Here is an 18,182-nt window from a genome sequence, read left to right as displayed (position 1 = left end):
AGGTGCTGGGCTCAGTATGAGCTGTTTATCCTGTGAGGCCTTTGTTCCCTAGAGGCCCCGCCTCTCCCAGGTACAAGGTGAAAGGAGGCAAAACAACAATGGCAGCAGCCAGATTTCCAGCTCTGGAGTTGAGCTCCCCGTGAGTAACGAACCGCAGTCTCCCAGTCCGCACCTGCTTAGATGCTCCCGGGGGCAGGCACAGGTACACTGATCTGCACAGCCTGCGGGGCGCCCAGTGGCAGGAGAATTCTTGCTTTCCTGTGCCCTCCTCCCCCACTTGCACCTGTCCCAGGAGGGATGCAGGATCGCTGGCTTTGTCTGCTTGGGCGCCCTGGGATCCCGGGCCCTGTGCCACTGGACCTGCACTCCCGGGGACCACCTCTCCCAAAGGGAACAGGGTACAGCCCCCTCTGTCTAGAGCCAGCCCGCCTAACCAACTGGCTTATCCCAAATGCCTTGGAAGGCTGTGGCACGCACTCCAGCCCTTTACTGATATCCGACCGTGGTTTGGAGTGAGCTTTCCCCCAAGCGCCCCTCCTCTTATAGTGACTCCAACAATCTCGAGCCTTCATTGCCCCTTCTGTGTTTTGCCCGATTTCCCTGTTAAACACTTTTCTGACAGGGAAAACTCCGGCATGGATTTTTAAAGTTCCCGCCTCTCCAGGGCTGGGCTTTCTTGCCCAGGAGGCTTTTGCCACTCCGCTTTAGCCTGGCTACTCGTGGTTCCCCTCCCCCACTTTATTCTTTTTTCTTTTTGTTTTCTTTTTTGCCTTCCTACCTTGTTAGAAGCGAAAACTTTTCTCTCTAGCATTCCAGCTGTTCTCTTTAAATCTCAGGTTGAATTCATTCATAGGTGTTCAGGATGTTTTGAAAGTTATCTAGGTAAGTTTGGGGGGCCAGGTGAGTTGAGGACCCCTACTCTTCCACCATCTTGACCCTCTGCACATCTGTTTCAAGACAGTTTTAACTACTGGGGGTCCTTTGAAACTTCATATAAATTTTAGGATGATTTTTTTTTATTTCTGAAAAAAAATGCCACTTTAAAAATTGACATATAATTATCATACAGTGTTATATTAGTTTAAGGTGTACAATGTAATGATTTAACAATTTTATACATTTCTCAGCGTTCATCAAGAAAAGTGTACTCTTAATCCCCATGACCTATTTCCGCCCCCCCCCCCCCCCCCACCTCACCTCTGGCAACCATCTGTTTGGTCTCTGTAATTAAAGGTCTGGTTTTTTTATCTCTCCTTTTCTTTTTCTTTGTCTCTTTCTGTTCTACTTCTTAAATTCCACCTATGAGTGAAGTCATATGTTATTTGTCTTTCTCTGAATGAATTCCTTCACTAAGCACTATACCCTCTGGGTCCATCTGTGTTGTTGGAAATGGCAAGATCCCATTCCTTTTATGGCTGTATAATATTCCTCTGTGTGTGTGTGTGTGTATGTGTGTGTGTATGTGTAACTTTTTCTTTTTCCGTTCATGCATCAATGGACACTTGGGTTGCTTCTGAATCTTGGCTATTGTAAATAATCCTGCAATAAATGTAGAGGTGCATATCTTTTCTAGTTCGTGTTTTTGTATTCTTTGGGCAAACACCCAGTAGTGGAAGTACTGCATCACATAGTAATTCTATTTTTAACTTTTTGAGACACGTGCATACTGTTTTCCACAGTGGCTGTACCAGTTTGCAACTCCACCAACAGCACGAGTGTTCCTTCTCCTCTCTGCATCCTGACCAACACCTGTTGTTTCTTGTGTTTTTCTATTTTAGCCATTCTGACAGGAATAAGGTGGATATCTCATTCTTCTTTTCATTTGCATTTCCATTATGATTAGTGAGGCTGAGCATCTTTTCATGCACATAGATTGGAAGAATCAATGCTGTTGAAACGTCCATACTACCCAAAGCAATCTACAGGTTTAATGCAATTCCTACTCAAAACATCAACAGTTTTTTACAGAACTAGAATGGACAATCCTAAAATTTGTATGGAACCACAAAAGACCCCAAATAGCCAAAGCAATCTTGAAAAAGAACAAAGTTGGGGGTATCACAATCCCACATGTGAAAGTATACTACAAAGCTGCAGTAATCAAAACAGTATGGCCATGGGGTTTTGATGAGGATTGCACTGAATCTGTAGATCACTTTGGGTAGTAAGGACATTTCAACAATTCATGTCTTCCAATCCATGAGCATGTTATGTCTTCTTTAATTTCTTTCAGCATGATTTAGTAGTTTTCACTGTACAAGTCTTTTGCCCACTTGGTTAAGTTTAATTCTAAGTATCTTATTCTTTTTGATGCTATATTAAATGGGACTTTTTTTTCTTAGTTTACTTGCTGGATTGTTCACTGCTGGTATATAGAAGCACAACTGAGTGTTGGGTTTGTATCAGGCAACTTACTGAATGTGTTTGGTAGTTGTGGAGTCTTTGCGGTTTTCTACCTGCAAGATAATGTCATCACTGAACAGAGATAATTTCACTTCTTCCTTTCCAAATTAGATGTCTTTTTTATTTTCTTTCCTAATTGCTTGGGCTACGACTGCCAGTCCTCTGTTGAACAGAAGTAGAGTAGCAAAAGAGAGTATCCTTTCTTTGTTCCCAACTTTCAGTTTTTCACTGTTGAGAATAATGTTAGCCGTGGTCATTTCATATATGGTCTTTGTTATATTGAAATAACTTCCTTCTACTCATAATTTTAGTGTGGAGTGTTTTTGACATGAAAGAGCGTTGAATTTTGAAAATGTTTTTTTTCTGCACCAAGAAGATCATGACTTTGGCCCTCATTGTGTTAATATGGTGTATTACATTGATTGGTTTTCCTACTTTAAACTATCGTTGCCTTCCAAGAATAAATTCCACTTTGTCATAGAGTATAATCCTTTTAATGTGTTGTTGAATTGAGTTTGCTAATATTTTGTTGAGGATTATTCCATCAATATTCCTCAGCGATATTGGTCTCTAATTTTCTTTTCTCGTAGAATCTTTGTCTAGTGTTGGTATCAGGATAGCGCCAACCTCATGAAAATGAGTTTTGAAGTGTCCCTTCCTCTTCAATTTTTGGGAATAGTTTTAGAAGGACTGATGTAAGTTCTCCTTTATATGATCGGTAAAATTCTCTGGCAAAGCCATCTGATTTTGGGCTTTTCTTTTCTGGGAGCTTTTGGTTACTGCTGCAATCTCTTCACTAGTTCTAGATCTGCTCAGATTTTTTGTTTCTTCATGACTCAGTCAAGGTAGGTTGTATGTTTCTAGGTATTTATTCACCTCTTCCAGATTATCCCATTTGTTTATAGTTGTTCATAGTAGTCTCCTTTGGAACTTTTTTTTTTAAAAAATTCTGTTACATAACTTGTAATGTCTCCACAGCTGCATATATTCTTCTGATTGTGGTTAGCTGTACTAGCCTCCATCTGTGGTACTGCCAGTTTTCTGGTGAGGCTGAGTTCACTTTTCTTCTCAGTGGCCCCTAGGCAACCAATGTATGCTAGTATCCCATCAAAGCTCCAAGTCAGGTGAGACAGCAACCCGTCCCTTGGGCAGTTCCAAAAAAAAGTCTGAACATTGGAAGCATGTTCTACTCTTCTCTAACCTCCTAATGGAGAAGCCAGGAGGTGGGCTTTTCCTCTCACTTATGCCAGCCTATGCTGGCTTGAGGGAAAGACTGTCATCTTTGATTTAGCATATACCCTCCTCCCCCATTTAAATGTGACTATTCTTAACTTTGAGGTTTCCTGGGGTTAATGTGATTTACTAATGGGTTTCTGGAGTTCCCATTAAGGCTTCTTTGACCATGTATGTTTATTAAATCATTGTCTCTGTGGAGGATGGAGATCTGTGGATTCCTACTCTGCCATCTTGCTGGCATCCATCTCTTCTTATTGACTTTAGACAGATTTTCTATATTCTGGATACAAAGGTCTTTATCCCTATATGATTAGCAATTATTTTCTCTCATATTTTCTTTTCCTTATCTCAACATTACCATAGGAAGCACAGTGTTTAATTTTGAAGAGGTCCATTTTAGCAGTTTGTTCACTCACAGATGATGCTTTAGGTGTGTCATATCCAGAAAATCTTCACCTAACCCAAGGTCAAAAGGGTTTTCTTTTAAACGTTTCATAGTTTTAGGTTTCATACTTAGACCTATGAGCCCATTTTAATTAACTTTTGTATAAGGTGCAAGACATGAATCAATTTTTGATACAAGTAAATATCCACTTGTTCCAGCACCAGTTTTTGAAGACTATTTGTTGCACACCATTGACTTATCTGTGACCCTTTATCAAAAATCAGCTTTTCATGTATATGCAGGTTTATTTCTGGGTAATTTAATCTGATCCACCGATCCACTTCTTTCTCTTAATGCCAGTACCACATTCTCTTTATTACTTCATCACGATGACTCTCTAAACAAGATAGTGTCCTTCCTCTAACTTTGTTCCTCTTTTTCCAAGTTGTTTTTCTTAGTCTGGTTCTTTTGCATTTCCACAAGAATTCTAGAATCAGATTCTTCATTTCTTTAAGAATGTCTAGTAATATTTTGATTGGGATTGCATTGAATATTTGGGGAGAATTTTCACCCTAACAATACTGAGTGAATCTTCAGACCCAAGAAAACTGTATGTTTCTCCATTGATGTAGGTCATTTAAAATTTTCCTCAGGGGACACCTGGGTGGCTCAGTGCTTTAGCGCCTGCCTTTGGCCCAGGGCATGATCCTGGAGTCCTGGGATCGAGTCCCACATCGGGCTCTCTGCATGGAGTCTGCTTCTCTCTCTCTGCCTGTGTCTCTGCACGCCCCCCTCTCTGTGTGTGTCTCATGAATAAATAAATAAAAACTTTTAAATAAAATAAAATAAATTTTTTTCTCAGAAATGTTTTGAAATTTTCAGTGTACAGACCTTGCATATCTTTGGACAGATTTTCCCTAAGTATTTCATACCCTCCCACCCTTAATTATCTAAACTTGAGTACTGTTATGGTTCAATGCCTGCTTTTAGATTTGGTGCAGACTGAGCATGCATTTATGATTCTTTCATGAATCACTTATGCCTGTGATAATCGTTGAATGATGTTTTTCTAATTCTTCATTCCTTCTACGTTTATCATTTGGCATTTGACAGTGGGATAGAGTTTATGTTCTACTTTATTTAATTATGTATGTATGTATGAATGTCACATGACCCTCTGATTCCTAGTTCACCCTAGAGATTACCATCTTTACTCTCACTATTTATTTTGATGCCATAATTGCCTCAAAATTGGTGCTGAAAAGCCCATTCAAGTTGGCCTTTGACAGTCCATTTGACACCTTCTTAGACTTCTGTGATCACTTGCTTTCTTCTCTGAGCCCCACCTGCAGAAAGGAAGTAGTGAAGCCCGCCTCATAGTAACAGTTGATGATTTTAAGGGAAAAGGCTGAAAATAACGACCTGCAGCATGTGGTGTCTAGTAGGCCCTCAGCCAATCTTAGTTCCACATTCCGATTTTCCCACCTTTATTCTGCCAATGCAATGTCTTCAAATCTAGTGTAATAGCATAACTACCAGAAAGACTACTTGGAAAGATAACAGCAAGCAGGAATAAGTTCACATTTTCATGATGTGCGAACTTCCATGTCACTGGAGTATGCAGGAAGGGATTTTTGGAATAGAGCTGGGGATGAGAACAAGCTTCATTGCACAGTTTCTGGTTATCTGAGTAAGATAAGAGAGGGCATGTTCACCACTCTCCCCCTGTGTTTCATGTGCTTTCCCAACCTCTTACTTTCCTTTCTATTTCATGTGCTTTCTTATCCTCATATGCAGGCTTTTGGTGTAACATCAGAGAGGAATGTGGATTCTGTGCCCCAGAAACAGGGAAAGATAAAGAAAACTCAAGTGTGGTGTTGAGTTTGCTAGACATGTTTCTGAAGCAAGAATGAAGAGATCAGGGTGTCATCATTGAAACATGTTAGGTAAGCCACTACCCTTCCACCAGTTTGTTTTAAAATGTTGGTTTTATTATTCTTCAGGTATGATGAGGCCAACAGATCAAGAGATGATTGTCAATGGAAATATAGCTTGTAATTCACCTTTCTTAAGAGGAAAGGTGGTGCCATACCACACAGAGACCACATGGGGAGCACCGGGTTCCCTTAGGCAGACAGAGAAGAAGAAAGGAAGGACAAGAATTTTCACTGTGGTTTCTCTAAGAAGGAATAGCCAAGGCAGGGTAAGCATGAGATTAGCTGGTTTGAAGAATTTCAGTGTGCTCTGGGGTACAAGGTTTTTGTCCCTCGTTGTCTGGTACCTGGTCATGTGGTGATTAGGGCAGGAGGATATTGGTGATGAGTCTGAGAGCCCAGCAGACGAGGTAGAGGTGGGGGTGGGCGCTAGATGGTTGGTTTGCATATGGTCCAGTTGTTTATTATTTATAAGGATCAACTAGCCCTAGGAGGGACAGTCCTTAAAGTGGTAACAAGGCCTCAGGTGTCAAAGCATATAAATAAAAATTCGTGTTTAATATACTGCTTCATGTATACAGTAGGATAACAAGACCCAATCCTCCAGACCACCCAGGACTGTTGCGGAGTGTAACTGTTATCCCATCTGGGGAAAGCAATCTGTCTTCTTAGGTGGGAAAGAAATACCGGTGTGTTCTTGAGTAATTGTATGAATTGAGATAATCCAGGTATCACAGATTTCTGCATAGTATACATTGAATGAATGGTACACAAATGTACACTATTTAGGTCAGGATTTTTCCAATTGTGGTCCATGGACCTCTTCATCAGAATCGTCAGGGAGTGCTTACTAAACTCCTAAGATTCCAGGCCCACCCTAGCTCTGCTGAACCAACACCAGGGAGGTGGGATGGGAAGTGTTTGTCCTCTGAGTAGTGTCCTCAGTTGGTTCCAGTACTCACCCAAGTTTGAAAAGTGTTGCTGTTAGATTTGCAACAAAGACTTAAGATTTGAATCCTCTGATATCTAATTCTGTTGTCAATTATTCCTGCCACTCAACCTTAAATGCCTATCCACTCCAATGTGTCAAATAGGTAACAATTCCTTCATTTAAGTAATGTTTTTCCAGTGATTTACGTGTTGCTGGGGACACAGCACAGAGAATGTGACAGGCAGGATCCCCGGAGTTTTCACTCTAGCTTGGAGGAAGCTGAGAGTTAGTAGGCAGATTAATTTTGTATGAGGTATTGTGCTTTAAAGAAAATAAATACATAAGTATAGTAGAAAATGAAAATGACTGGAACAGAGATTGTTATAGATGGAGTTTTCAGTGAAGCTCTTTCTCAGAAAGTGATATGCGAGCTGAGTCCTGAACAACAAGAAGAAGCCAGGCATAGGCTGGCCCCCTTAACTGGAAGAGGAGTCCTTACATGTAGCAGAAACTTCATGTCGTTTCAGATGGACCCTTCATGGACTACATGGGAGGAACCACTCTCCTGGGAATAAGGCAGACAGATGTGCAGTTCAGAAATCTACCACTTTGAATAACAAAGGGGTAATGAAGAAAGCAAAACCTCTAGTTCAGGCCCACGGGAAGAGCCAAGAGTGAAACCACACAATGGTTGCCTTGTCCTTCACTGTCTATTAAGAGAGACCCCATCAGGAAAAAGTAATGTTTGTTGGCTCTTAAAAAAAAAAAATGTTTGTTAGCTCTGTGCAAGACAACGAATGTTTGGGTTACAGGTTGCCTCGATTTCGCAAGGTTGCAACTTCTCCCGAATCAATTGTATCCTTTCCTGATTTGGTGTTGGGATTCCAAGAGTGAAGGTCAAGCTTGGACTAAACTTGCTTGGAATGGAGTCATACTTCACTATCCCACAGAGTGGGCACTAACACCCATCTTGCTCCCTGTGAACATTTCCAGTTATGCAAGTCCAGAGATCAAGAGAGGGGAGGTTGGAATGCAGAAAAGGAATGGACAACAGTGCCTGGCAGACAGCAAACACCCAATACACATTAACAAAATAATGAGATATAGATGCAGGAGTAAACAGGAACCAAAACTAAGTATCTGTCCTCTCAGACTTTTCATGACTTCTTCAAAGAGAGTTGGGACCAGAGCGTGCTATTTCACAATGTACCCTGAAGGAAATGTTTTCTGTTTCTAAAAGCTATGCCTTTTCTGTGGGAAAAAGATAACTCACAGAAAATGGAGATAGATGTCACCAAATGATCATAGGGGATGTGGGGGGAGTGTGAGAAATGCACTGATTCCGTTGTATAGGCCAAAGCTTTCTGTACTCCTCCACACAGAGGCACTTATCCTTCCTTCTATATATATGTCCATCTTGGGGTCTTTAAGACCTGGGGCTGGAGGTCCAGCCGCTAAGTGAACTGAAGAGAAAGCTGCATGAGTTAATGCGTACAATCACTGTGAAGAAGTTGGAGACGTAGAAACATGCCTACAGACACATGCACACTGACATGCACATGCACACGCACACACGCAAACACTAGCAAATAAATTGTTCTAATCTGCTCCTTTGCCCATGAAACCTATACTGGGAAGATATTCCCAAAACAATGAATATGAAAGCATCATATTTATTATCAGTGCAAAATCATCTTATATTTCCGATCTTTTATTCAGTAAAGTTTTCATAAACACTACAGAAATTGACATTTATATTTTTTAAAATTTTATTTATTTATTCATGAGAGACACAAAGAGAGAGGCAGAGACATAGGCAGAAGGAGAAGCAGGCTCCCTGCGGGGAGCCTGATGTGGGACTTGATCACAGGACCCCGGCATCTCGACCTGAGCCAAAGGCAGATGCCCAACCATTGAACCACCCAGGGGACCCAGAAATTGAAATTTAAGATAAAAATATCCTCTAACTCTCACCAGCATGCACACATTGAATTGTTTGAATTATTTTCAAAGAAACCTTTTAATATGCTATTTTTTGAAAAAGTGTATGGACATAGATTTAAGTCAATAAATGTATTACCGCACTACCGTTTTGTGACTCAGTTTAGAGATTTCCCCCTTTTACATATCATTAACATTGTCAGATTACCAATTAACACCTTTCATTTTTTTATTGAGTATGAAAAAGTATATAAATGTTTATTTTGACACTGAAATTATTCTGTCCTCCCCTACTTTCCCACCTTCTGCTCACCATAATACAAAGATGTTAATTTATCTGTGCCTGTTTCCCAGAATTTTCCTCTGTGTATAACACACCTACTTATAATCACGCACATACTTGTACACTCATGTTGATATATGTTATGTTGCAGAATGCAATCATATTCTACATAACATTTAACAACCTCTGTTTCACTTATTATGATTCATTTTCATTTCATTTGTTTCTTGGGGCGTATTCCAAGTGTTTATTGGAGATTTATATTGCTTTGTATGTACATTCTCTCTTGATAGTATTGTCCCATCTCTACTGTCAAAGAGTATTTCATACATCAAGGATATAAGCACTGTATCTGAATATAAGTTGTAAATAATTTCTCACCACTTTTCACATGCCTTTTGATTTTTAATTTTTGCTACACAGATGGCACTCTACACTTCATAATGATTTTTAGCATTTAAAAAGTACTTTCGTCCATTGTTTTAAAAAGGACACCTGAATAATAATGCTTTGAGGTATATCAAATGTCAGCTTATAGGACAGAGTAGTAAAAAGCTTAGTCTGTGCAATTCCAGGTTTTGAGTTCTGGAGCAGTAATTTATAAGGTTGTTTCTTAGGTCATGTTACTTACTCCTTTAACTTTATTTCCACTGTCTGAGTAAAGGGGATAATTATTGCTCTTGAATGGAGCTATGAGGATTCATGAGATGAAACAGAGAAAAAACCCCCACCTGCATATGGTAGTTTTTTTTTTCACCTGTTAATAGCCTAGCTAGCATTCAGGTTCCCTTTCCAAAGGGCAACAGTTTGTGCTGCTTCACTGGGTCCAGTTCAACATCTCAGGAATCAGCCAGTCTGTGTATTCCCATGCCAAGGCCTATTGGTACATGGGGCAGGATTTTGTGCCCACCATCATCTTCATGCCCAATGGGGGCATGACACCACCCAGTTTCCATTTCAAGGAATTTCCCACTATGGGGACGTAAGGCCTGGAAATCCATCATCTAAACGGGAGGCTGCCAGTTGGCCTGTTTGACTGTGGAAAATTTACATAGCTCTGTGAGTCTGAGGTTTGTCATCTTTAAAATGAGGCTAAGGGCGCCTTCTTCACAGATATTTAGTAAGAAAAAAAAAGGAGAAACTCTCAAAGAATGTCTGGTACATAGTAGGGCTTTGATAAATGGTACTCCCAGCCCATCCTGCTCCTTCTGTCCCATAAGATAGAAGATTCTAAACGAGACCACATCTGGAAATATAGCAGCAAGAAGTAAACTTTGGTCCCATCTCATCATTTCCTTTCTCCCACGTGCTTTCCTGTCTCCATATTTTCCTTCTAACTTGACCAGAAGCAATTTCTTACTGTACTCCAGGAAGAAGAAATACCATGGAATAGGAACAAGTCAGTTAGACAGAGATGGGAGTCGTCAAACTTGAGTCTGAGTTGTCTGACTCATTAACTGACCACAGAACACTGGGTCAGTCCCTTCCCCTGTGCTGGCCTCCAGTCTAACACAGAAGAACACTCAATATATAAACGGCGGTGAGGGGTATCGAATGTGGGATCAGAAATGACCAGGGTTTGACCCTGGGAATCATTATTCACTGGTTGTATGATGCTAACCAAGAATTTTATCTGTTAATCTACTATGTGCTCTATCATTATTGGTGCCTTTTGTGATTGCTTATTTTTTATAATTCCTACCACCCATCCAAAGGGTGTGAGTAAATAGGGGTGAGGATTCCTTTGCTGGGAGTTCTTTCCCAAGAGTCTCCCAAGAATCTATGATTTTATAGCTGTTGGATAAAGTGGTAAATGTACAATGTAAAAGAACTCTAGAAAGCTCCTGAACAGACTCATTACTTAATTTAATTTAACATTATTTGGTATGTATTGACTTTGGCATTTCTGATCAAATTCAGTGCTCAAGACTTGGACCTCAGGCCCCTCACTAAGCGTTCATTAATAAATATAGTTAGAGCACCTCTTACACCCTGTCATTTAATTGGGACTTTTTTAAAAACAGCTTCAGAAGGGAAGGTATTAGTGCTTCTTTAAATGTTTGGTAGAATCCCCCTGGGAAGCCTCCTGGCCTTGGACTCTTGGTTGCTGGGAGATTTTTTATTATTGCTTCAATTTCTTTGCTGGTTATGGGTCTGTTCAGGCTTTCTCTTTCTTCCTGTCTCAGTTTTGGTAGTTTGTAAGTTTCCAGGAATGCATCCATTTCTTCCAGATTGCCTAATTTGTTGGCATATATTTACTCATAATATGTTTTGAATATTGTTTGTGTTTCTTTGGTACTGGTCATGATCTCTCCTCTTTCATTCATGATTTTATGAATTTGGGTCCTTTCTCTTTACTTTTTGATAAGTCTGGTTAGGGGTTTATCGGTTTTATTAATTCTTTCAAAGAACCAGCTTCTAGTTTCAGTGATCTTCTCTACTCTTCTTCATGTTTCTATTTCAATGATGTCTGCTCAAATCCTTATTAATTCTCCTTCTCCTGCTGGGTTTAGGCTTCATTTGCTGCTCTTTCTCAAAATCCTTTACATATAAGGTTAGCTTGCATATTTGAGAGTTTTCTTTCTTTCTTTCTTTCTTTCTTTCTTTCTTTCTTTCTTTCTTTCTTTCTTTCTTTTCTTCTTTCTTTTGTGAGAGGGGCTTCTTTTGCTGTGTACCTCCCTCTTAGGACCGCCTTTGCTGCATCTCAAGGGTTTCGAACAGTCGTGTTTTCATTTTCATTTTCTCTTTCTCAAAAGATTGTATTTATTTATTCATTAGAGAGAGAGAGAGAGAGAGAGGCAGAGACATAGGCAGAGGGAGAAGCAGGGTCCCTGTGGGGAGCCTGATGCGGGATTCGATCCCAGGACCCTGGGATCACAACCTGAGCCAAAGGCGGACGCTCAACCACTGAGCCACCCAAGTGTCTTCGTGTTTTCATTTTCATTTGCCTCCATGAATTTTTAAAATTCTTGTTTAATTTCCTGGTTGGCCCATTCATTCTTTCGTGGGATGCTCTTTGACCTCCAAGTGCTTGAGTTCCTTACAAATTTCCTCCTATGATTCAGTTCAAGTTTCAAAGCATTGTGATCTGAAAATATGCAGGGAATAATCCCAATCTTTTGGTATCGGTTGAGACCTGTTTTGTGACCCAGTATGTGGTCTATTCTGGAGAATGTACCATGTGCACTCGAGAAGAATGTGTATTCTCTTGCTTTAGGATGGAATGCTCTGAATATGTCTGTGAAGTCTATCTGATCCAGTGTGTCATTCAAAGCCCTTGTCTCTTGTTGATCTTCTGCTTGGGTGGTCTGTCCATTGATGTGAGTGGGTATTGAAGTCACCTACTACTATTGTATTATTATCAGTGTGTTTGCTTTTTTTAAAAGATATTATTTATTTATTCATAAGAGACACAGAGAGACAGCAGAGACATAGGCAGAGGGAGAAGCAGGCTCCCTGCGAGGAGCCCATTGCAGGACTCAATCCCAGGACCCTGGGATCACAACCTGAACCAAAGGCAGATGCTCAACCACTGAGCCACCCAGGTGCCTTAATTTGCTTTTTAATTGGCTGCTCCCATGTTAGGAGCATAAATATTTACAATTGTTAGATCTTCTTGGTGGAAAGACCATTTAAGTATATGATATAGTGTCCCTCCTCATCTCTTACTACATTCTTTGGTTTGAAATATAATTTGTCTGATATAAGGATTGCTACCCTAGCTTTCTTTTGACACCCATTAGCATGATAAATGGTTCTCCAACCCTTCACTTTCCATCTGGAGGTGACTTTGGATCTAAAATGAGACTTTTGCAGACCGCATATCAATGGATCTTGCTTTTTTATCCAATCTGTTACCCTGTGTCTTTTGATTGAAGCATTTGGCCCATTTACTTTTAGAGTAACTATTGGAAGATATGAATTTGTGCCATTGTATTGACTCTAAAGTCCCTGTTTGTGTAGATTGTCTCTGTTCCTTTCTGGTCTATGTTACTTTTAGGCTCTCTCTTTGCTTAAAGGATCCTCTTTAATATTTCTTGTGGGGCTGGTTTAGTGTTCCCAAATTCTTTTAGTTTCTGTGTGTCCTGGAGGCTCTTTATCTCTCCTTGCATTCTGAATGACAGCCTTGCAGGATAAAATATTCTTGGCTGCATATTTCTCTCATTTAGCACCCTGAATATATCATGCCAGCCCTTTCTGGCCTGCCAGGTCTCTATGGATAGGTAGGCTACCAGTCTAATGTTTCTACCCTTGTAGGTTACAAACCTCTTGTCCCGAGCTGCTTCCAGGATCTTTTCTTTATCTCTGAGATTTGCAAACTTCACTATTATGTCAAGATGCTGACCTGTATTTATTGATTTTGAGTGGGGTTCTCTGTGCCTCCTGGGCTTGAATGCCTGTTTCCTTCCCCAGATTAGGGGAGTTCTCGGCTGTAACTTGCTCCAATCTATCATCTGCTCGCTCTCTCTCTCTCTCTTCATCTTCTTGAATCCCAATTACTGTAGTATTGCTTTGCTTTATAGTGTCACTTATCTCTCACATTCTCCCCTTATGAGGTTGTTTATCTCTCTTTTTCTCGTATTCTCTATTCTCCATCATTTTGTATTTTATATCATTAATTTTCTCTTCTGTCTCATTCATCCTAGCCATAAAACCCTCCATTTTTTATTGCATCTTATTAGTAGCCTTTTTATTTCAATTTGATTATATTTTAGCTCTTTCATTTCTCGAGAAAGGGATTCCCTAGTGTCTTCTATGCTTTTTCAAAAGCCAGCTAGTATCTTTATAATCGCTATTCTGAACTCTAGTTCCAACATCTTATTGTATCTTTACTGATCAGGTCCCTTGCAGGCTTTACTGCCTCTTGTTCTCCTTTTTGAGCTGAGTTTTTCCATCTTGACATTCTGTCCAGAGAAGAATAGATGAAAGAGAAAACAAAATATTAAAATGGCAACAATGACCCCAGAGAAATATACACTAAAAAAAAAAAAAAAAATCAGAAGCCACGTGAAACCGAAAAAAAAAAGTAAAAGAGAGAGAGAGAGTGAGAGTGAGACTATAAACACACAGGTGAATAAAACAGAGCAATATACTGGATCCTGTGTGCATTTTGGTCCAAACTTCAAGTTATATTACAAAGCCATAATCATCAAAACAGTATGGTACTGGCACACACACACACACACACACACACACACACACACACACAAACAAACAAAAAACAGACACAGAGATCAATGGAACAGAATAGAGAACCCAGAAATGGATCCCCTACTCTATGGTCAACTAATCTTTGACAAAGCAGGAAAGAACACCCAATGGAAAAAAAGACAGTCTCTTCAATACATGGCACTGGGAAAATTGGACAGTCACATGCAGAAGAATGAAACTGGACCATTTTCTTACAACATACACGAAGATAAACTCAAAATGGATGAAAGACCTAAATGTGAGACAAGAATCCATCAAAATCTTAGAGAAGAACACAGGCAGCAACCACTTCAACCTCAGCTATGGCAACTTCTTGCCAGACACGTCTCCAGAGGCAAGGGAAACAAAAGCAAAAATGAACTATTGGGACTCCATCGGGATAAAATGCTCCTGCACAGAAAAGGAGACAGTTGGCAAAACTAAAAGGCAACCTACAGAATGGGAGGAGATATTTACAAGTGACATATCAGCTAAAGGGCTAGTACCCAAGATCTATAAAGAACTTATCAAACTCAACACCCAAAGAACACACAATCCAGTTGAGAAATGAGCAGAAGACATGAACACACATTTCTCTGAAGAAGACATACAAAGGGCCAACAGACACATGAAATAATGCTCTACACCACTCAGCATCAGGAAAATACTAATCAAAACCACAATGAAATACCACATCACAGTGGTCAGAATGGCTTAAAATTGACAAGACAGGAAACAACAGATGTTGGCGAGGATGCAGAGAAAGGGGAACCCTCTTAACACTGTTGGTGGGAATGCAAGCTGGTGGCAGCCACTCTGGAAAACAGTATGGAGGTTCCTCAAGAAGTTGAAAATAGAGCTACCTTACGGCCTGGCAATTGCACTACCAGGTATTACCCCAAAGATACAATGTAGTGATTCGAAGGGCACCTGACCCCCCGCTGTTTATAGCAGCAATGTCAACAAAAGCAAACTGTGGGAAAGAGCCAAGATGTCCATCCACAGATGAATGGATAAAGAAGACGTTGAGAATATTTACTCAGCCATCAGAAAGGATGAATACTTACCATTTTCATCGATTGTGGTTGTAACTGCAGGGTATTATACTGAGCGAAATAAGTCAATCAGAGAAAATAATGATCATATGGTTTCAATCATATGTGGAATATAGGTAAACAGCACAGAGCATCATAGGAGAAAGGCGCGAAAACGGAATGGCAAGTCATCAGAGAGAGAGAAAAACCATGAGAGACTCCTTATAGGAAAACAAACTGAGGGTTCCTCAAGGAGAGGTGGGTAGGGGAATAGGGTAACTGAGTTATAGGCATTAAGGAGGACAGGCACATGATGTGGTGAGCACTGGGTGTTATAATGCAACTGATAAATTGTTAAGCACTATATCTGAGACTAATGATACACTGTATGTTGGCTAATTGAATTTAAATTTAAAAAGATACCTATGGGACGCCCGGGCGGTTCAGCAGTTGAGCATCTGCCTTCGGCTCATGATCCTGGGGTCCAGGATCAAGTTCCACATCCGGCTCCTTGCAGGGGCGCCTGCTTCTCCCTCTGCTTATGTCTCTGCTTCTCTCTGTTTGCCTCTCATGAATAAATAAATGAAATCTTTTTAAAAATTAAGAAAATTTTAAAAATTAAAGATATCTATATTTCCATTGGGAGAAACAATGAGAAATACCTTTTCAGCCTTAGTCCTGAGCAGCCTCAGCCAGTCCCCTACTACTATGTCTCAACTTCTAAAGGGCCCTTGAAGTCGCACCACATGCCGTATACCTCTGAGCAGGTTTTTCTCATTTTTCCTTGGGGCAAATGACAATTTGCTTGTGTGACAATGGTCTCCCGAGTCCCATTTCACAGATGGCAAAGTTCAGGTTCACAGAACCTACATCGCCTCTCCAAATAAATGGCAGGATGGGAATGAGGTTCCATCCTTCGCCTCTCTAGAGGACACAAAGCAGGACTTCTTTTAGAAGATGAATTTCTAAGGCTTGAGAATTGAGCATTTACACTCCCCCGGTCTTGTGGCATCATGGGTATTTACCCCAAAGTCCCTTTTTGACGATGAAGACAATAGTGCACATGCATGTTCACATACATTCTTCACTGCATAAGCACTCATTATATTCAATTTTGTAGGAGAAATGAGTACATTTCAAAATTGAATTGACAGCATGTATGTGTTTCTATGCCTCCTGTAGGTCAATCGCCCCACCTCACAAGCTAATTCCATATTCAGGTCACACAGGGGAGGGATTCTGATCACAGATTTAGATGCACACCGAGGAATTACTGCCATGAAGTGAAAAATTCCGGAAACCTTGGCTGAAACCATTCAACCAACATCACAAACTTCCTCTTTCCCTCCTCCTTGCTGAGACCTTTGGTCCAAGCCTCGGAGCTACAATCCCAGTTCTGGCCACCAAGTGGCATCCATCTGCATTTTTCTTTCTCAGATCAACGGAGCACATTTTGCAAAGAGTAAGAAAATACTTGGAATCGTTTATTTACTAAGATACAGATTCTGTTTGGAAAATTCATATGTGCAATAAAGCAGTTCCATTTGCTGTTGGCCCCAAATCTATATCGCGTTTATTGATGTACTTCTTCCCTCTTCAGTGCAGATTGACGCATCCACACTGTGGCGGGATTGCGGTGGGGAGCCCTCCCAGAGATTCGGGGCTTTCACCCTCCACCATCCCACCTCTGTACAAGCTACCCAAACATCGCTCCACGGTGTTCCCCGTTCTCTCTCAGACACCTCCCACCTGTCCTGCCCTGTCCTGCCCTTAGCCCACCTGCTGTCCATTGCCTTGGTGCACAACTGTCATCTGTGTTTCATCTTATGCATGTCCCGGAACGTGTGTGTGTGTGGTGTGTGTGTGTGTGTGGTGTTCTTTTACACTCATCAGTTCTATCAGACAGAATTTAAACTATTCTGTTCATTGGTTCACAGGCTGGGTCTTAAGGGAAGGTGGAAGATTTTCTTTCTCCTTGAATAAACAAACCTCTTTGCAAAGAAATTGACGGTGGAAGTACGTTGGTGCCACCTCGTGACACAAGCCTGAACTGCAGCTTGAACGTCGCTGAGCAGGAAAGTGGGAGGGAGGGGGCTGTGGTCAAAACCCAGCAGACAGCTTTCAGGACATCTGGGTAGAAAGGAGGCATTCCCAAGGATACAAGGACATTCCCAACGGTGTCTGTCTGAGATATCCAGACGGATAATGCAGCCTCTTTCTATGATGAATAAAAAGCTCTAATGACTGGAACAACAAGATCATTTTCATTTTTAGGCTTTGAGACTTCTGGATAAATAGGTATATGCCTATATAAGCAAAACAATGGATCTGTGTCCTTTACAGTCCTTGTAACCTGTTTTTGCACATCTTGTTACATATTCTATGTAAACCCATTTCTGTGATAACATTTTCAATTACTTTACAACAAAATTTCACTTTTTTTTTTATAAAGTCCAGTTTGGCATCACATGAATGGTCCAACATTTCTTTCTCCAGTACTAGTGATGTAAATATACTTCACTTACCACGTTTTCTATTGCAAACAATAGTATACTAACATTCTCTTTATTTTATTTTAAATCCAGTACAGTTAACATGATGTGCTCTCTCTCTCTTTTTCCCTTTGCTCATTTGTTTTGTTTCTTAAATTCCACATAGGAGTGAAATCATATGGCATTTGTCTTTTTCTGACTGACTTATTTTGCTTGACATTATACACTTTAGATCCATCCATGTCGCTGCAAGTGGCAAGATTTCATTCATCTTTTATGGCTAAGTAATATTCCATTGTGTGTGTTTGTGTGTGTATATCGTATGATATATATATAATGTATTTTATATATTT

The sequence above is a fragment of the Canis lupus genome, unplaced genomic scaffold, assembly GCF_011100685.1.
Source record: "Canis lupus familiaris isolate Mischka breed German Shepherd unplaced genomic scaffold, alternate assembly UU_Cfam_GSD_1.0 chrUn_S731H894, whole genome shotgun sequence".
Classification (NCBI taxonomy): Eukaryota; Metazoa; Chordata; class Mammalia; order Carnivora; family Canidae; genus Canis; species Canis lupus.
This window is presented reverse-complemented; position numbering follows the sequence as displayed.